This window comes from Nematolebias whitei, chromosome 1 (assembly GCF_014905685.2).
Source record: "Nematolebias whitei isolate Nwh7 chromosome 1, NemWhi1, whole genome shotgun sequence".
NCBI lineage: Eukaryota > Metazoa > Chordata > Actinopteri > Cyprinodontiformes > Rivulidae > Nematolebias > Nematolebias whitei.
In genome coordinates, this window is record NC_056498.1 from 87,546,813 (window position 1) to 87,552,131 (window position 5,319).

Below are 5,319 nucleotides of genomic sequence, written 5' to 3' on the forward strand. Positions count from 1 at the left end.
CTCTGTGAAGGTCCTGGAGTGGCTTCAGGGCCACTCTGTGAAGGTCCCAGAGAGGCTTCAGGACCACTCTGTGAAGGTTCCGGAGTGGTTTCAGTACCACTCTGTGAAGGTTCTGGAGTGGGTTCAGGACCACTCTGTGAAGGTTCTGGAGTGGCTTAATGACCACTCTGTGAAGGTTCGGAAGTGGCTTCAGGACCACTCTGTGAAGGTCCTGGAGTGGCTTCAGGACCACTCTGTGAAGGTTCTGGAGAGGCTTCATGGCCACTCTGTGAAGGTCCTGGAGTGGCTTCAGGACCACTCTGAAGGTTCTCAAGTGGCTTCAGGACCACTCTGTGAAGGTCCTGGAGGGGCTTCAGGACCACTCTGTGAAGGTCTTGGAGTGGCTTCAGGACCACTCTGTGAAGGTTCTGGAGTGGCTTCAGGACCACTCTGTGATGGTCCTGGAGTGGCTTCAGGACCACTCTGAAGGTTCTGGAGTGGCTTCACGACGACTCTGTGAAGGTCCTGGAGTGGCTTCTGGACCACTCTGTGAAGGTTCTGGAGTGGTTTCAGGGCCACTCTGTGAAGGTCTTGGAGTGGCTTCAGAACCACTCTCTGAAGGTTCTGGAGTGGCTTCAGGGCCACTCTGTGAAGGTCCTGGAGGGGCTTCAGGGCCACACTGTGAAGGTTCTGGAGGGGCTTCAGAACCACTCTGTGAAGGTCCTGGAGTGGTTTCACGGCCACTCTGTGAAGGTCCTGGAGTGGCTTCAGGACCACTCTTTGAAGGTTCTAGAGTGGCTTCAAGGCTACTCTGTGAAGGTCCTGCAGTGGCTTCAGGACCACTCTGTGAAGGTCCTGGAGTGGCTTCAGGACCACCCTTTGAAGGTTCTAGAGTGGCTTCAAGGCTACTCTGTGAAGGTTCTGGAGTGGCTTCAGGACCACTCTGTGAAGGTTCTGGAGTGGCTTCAGGACCACTCTTTGAAGGTTCTTTAGTGGCTTCAGGACTACTCTGTGAAGGTCCTGGAGTGGCTTCAGGGCCACTCTGTGAAGGTTCTAGAGTGGCTTAATGACCACTCTAGGAAGGTTCTGGAGTGGCTTCAGGACAACAGTGTGAAGGTCCTGTTGCTTCAGGAACACTCTGTGATGGTCCTGGAGTGGCTTCAGGACCACTCTGAAGGTTCTCGAGTGGCTTCAGGACCACTCTGTGAAGGTCCTGGAGGGGCTTCAGGACCACTCTGTGAAGGTCTTGGAGTGGCTTCAGGACCAATCTGTGAAGGTTCTGGAGTGGCATCAGGACCACTCTGTGAAGGTCCTGGAGTGGCTTCAGGACCACTCTGAAGGTTCTGGAGTGGCTTCAGGACCACTCTGTGAATGTCCTGGAGGGGCTTCAGGACCACTCTGTGAAGGTCCTTGAGTGGCAAAAGGGCCACTCTGTGAAGGTCCTGGAGTGGCTTCAGGGCCACTGTGTGAAGGTCCTGGAGTGGCTTCAGGACCACTCTGTGAAGGTTCTGGAGTGGCTTCAGGACCACTCTGTGAAGGTTCTGGAGTGGCTTCAGGAACACTCTGTGAAGGTCCTGGAGGGGCTTCAGGACCACTCTGTGAAGGTCTTGGAGTGGCTTCAGGACCACTCTGTGAAGGTCCTGGAGTGGCTTCAGGGCCAATCTGTGAATGTCCTGTAGTGGCTTAATGACCACTCTGTGAAGGTTCTGGAGTGGCTTCAGGACAACTGTGTGAAGTTCCTTTGGCTTCAGGACCACTCTGTGAAGGTCCTGGAGTGGCTTCAGGACCACTCTTAAGGTTCTCGAGTGGCTTCAGGGCCACTCTGTGAAGGTCCTGGAGGGGATTCAGGACCACTCTGTGAAGGTCTTGGAGTGGCTTTAGGACTACTCTGTGAAGGTCCTGGAGTGGCTTCAGGACCACTCTGTGAAGGTTCTGGAGTGGCTTCAGGGCCACTCTGTGAAAGTTCTGGAGTGGTTTCAGGGCCACTCTGTGAAGGTCCTGGAGGGGCTTCAGGGCCACTCTGTGAAGGTTCTGGAGTTGTTTCAGGGCCACTCTGTGAAGGTCCTGGAGTGGCTTCAGGACCACTCTGTGAAGGTTCTGGAGGAGCTTCAGGGCCACTCTGTGAAGGTCCTGGAGGGGCTTCAGGGCCACTCTGTGAAGGTCCTGGAGGGGCTTCAGGACCACTCTTTGAAGGTCCTGGAGTGGCTTCAGGGCCACTCTGTGAAGGTCCTGGAGTTTTTTCAGGACCACTCTTTGAAGGTCCTGGAGTGGCTTCAGGGCCACTCTGTGAAGGTCCTGGAGAGGCTTCAGGACCATTCTTTGAAGGTCCTGGAGGGGCTTCAGGACCACTCTGTGAAGGTCCTGGAGGGGCTTTAGGGCCACTCTGTAAAGGTCCTGGAGTGGCCAAGCCAGAGTCCAGACTTGAATCTGATTGAACATCCCTGGAGTTATCTGAAAATGGCTCTGCAAACATCTTCCCTCCAACCTGATGGATCTTGAGAAGAACTGCAAAGCAGAGTGGGACAAACAGTCTAAAGACAGTAGTGCTAAGTTTGTGACATCATATTCAAGAAGATTTGAGGCTGTAACTGTTGCTGAAGGTGGATCAACAAAGAGTCCAGCAAAAGCTGTGAATACTTACATAAATATGAATTCTTAGTTTTATTTTTTTTTTTTAATTACAAAAATCTCAACCCTTTTTTCACATTGTCATAATGGGTTATTGTTTGTAGAATTTTGAGGAAAGAGATTAATTGAATACAATTTGAAATAAGGCTGTAACAACAAAATATGGAAAAATTCAAGCCCTGTGAATATTGTCTGTATACAACTTTTTCACCTTCATTGGAGTCACAGTGTACTTCAGTACTTCACTCTTGGCCTCTGAGAGCCACCATCCTCAGTGTTTTATTTCTCTGCTCAAACACATCTGGTTCAACGGTAACTAACCTCATCATGTTCTGCAGAAAACTTTTTAATCACCCATTGTTTCAAATTATGTGTGTTGAGGCAGAAAATCATCCACAACATGCAGGATGGCAACATCTTTCAGACTGGCCATCCATGATGGTGAGGGTCCAGAAGCTAAAAAAGTTCTCAGGTGGGATTTGAACTGTGAACCAATTCAGTTTATTTATACAGCACCAAGTCACAACAGAAGTCATCTCAGGGCACTGAACAGAAACACACACACACACACACATATATATATATATATATATATATATATATATATATATATATATATATATATGTAAAATAAGTAATAAGTTAACATATATAAAAAAAACAAGTTAATAACATTATTTATCTGAGGAGCAGACTGCTCTGAATTTAACTCATCACAGACTCTCATCTTGAGCAGGTATGAAGGTGACAGTGGAAAGGAAAAACTCCCTCATGAAGAAGAAACCTTTAGCAGAACCAGGCTCAGGACAAGTGAACTTTTCAAATGTTTGCCACAAGACCACACAGCTCATATTAGATGGTCTTATTACACTTTTGGTTCTGATTATAAAAATGTACTTTTGATGCAGAAATCAACAACAACGACAAAACATTGACACAACAAATCAAAAAGACTGAAGCTTTTCCTTTTGATGAGGTAAACGTGATGCCTTTTGTGATCTGGCGCTACATAATTTTGTCCTTTCACTAAAATATTGTGTGTTTACATTGTTGTTGAGAGTTAATAAACAAAATGTTTTATTTTCTTTTTCTATTAATTTAATTGTAATTCAACTTTCTATGGCTCGTGTAGTGGCCGACAGCGTTTAGCTGCAGCAAATACATGAATGATGCAAACTCACTCATCACTGTGAAATCACTGTAATGTCACTTTAACTGGTGATACGTGACTCATCTGTACTGCTGATTATCCATGCTGCTGATCTCTTGCTGCTAATTATCCATGCTGCTGAACTTATACTGCTGATTATCCATGCTGCTGATCTTTTGCTGCTAATTATCCATGCTGCTGAACTTATACTGCTGATTATCCATGCTGCTGATCTCTTGCTGCTAATTATCCATGCTGCTGATCTCATGCTGCTTTATTCATTCATATCCATCTGCTCCCTACAGACTCATGTTCAGGCTGCTGTTTAATACACCATATTATTTTACATTGTTTAGTTTATATCTTAGATCCTTGTATACTGTTTTTTATATATATATATATATATTTTTTTTTTTTGTTATTTTTGGGTGTAACTGGAACTCTGTGTACACAATTTTGTTCCACCTCATGTACTACATGTGATGTGAATGATAATAAAGAACCTTGAACTTGAACTCCAAAAAAGACAAGCACAAAAACCAAATGCAGAATAAATAATAAAAAAATAAAAAATCTGCCGTCACAGAAACAGACAGTTTTGTTCTGTTGGACTTTGGGTTTTTGTGTGTTTTAGAGTTTGCATCATTTATGCGGGGCTGCACGGTGGCACAGTTGGTAGAGCTGTTGCATCTCAGCGAGAAGGTCACCAGTTCAAATCCTGGTCCGGTGCCTTTCTGGGTGGAGTTTACATGTTCTCTCCGTGCATGTGTAGGTTTTCTCCAGGTACTCCAGTTTCCTCCCACAAACCAAAAACATGCATGTTAGACTGATTGGTAACTCTAAATTGTCTCTAGGTGTGAGTGAGAGAGTGAATGGTTGTTTGTCTCTGTGTGTCCCTGTGATGGACTGGAGACATGTCCAGGGTGTCCCCTGGATGGATCATTCATGAGTTTATGAAGTGTTTGTACCTGTTGACCTCCAGACTCGTAGGTATACAACTTGATTATTTTGGTCTGTGAGACAAAAAGTTTGGACACCACAGATTTAGGCTTTCAATTATCCATCCATCCATCCATCCATCCATCCATCCATCCATCCATCCATCCATCCATCCATCCATCCGTCCATCCATCCGTCCATCCATCCGTCCATCCATCCGTCCGTCCATCCGTCCATCTGTCCGTCCGTCCATCATCTTTACCCAATTCTTCCTTTTCAGGTTGTGGGGGTCACTGGCGCCCATGTCTTGCAGTCACTGTGCGAGAGGTGGGGAACACGTGGACAGGTCTCCTGTCCATCACAGGGACACACAGAGACAATTTAGAGTTACCAATCAGTCTAACATGCATGTTTTGGGTCTGTGGGAGGAAACTGGAGTACCTGGAGAAAACGCACACATGTACATAGAGAAAATGCAAACTCCACCCACAAAAGATCCGGATCAGGATTTGAACCGGCAACATTCTTGCTGAGAGGCAACAGCTCTACCAAGTGAGCCATCTTTAGGGTTCAGTTGTATCCACTGAACCACTGATCCACTGAACCACTGATCCACTGATCCA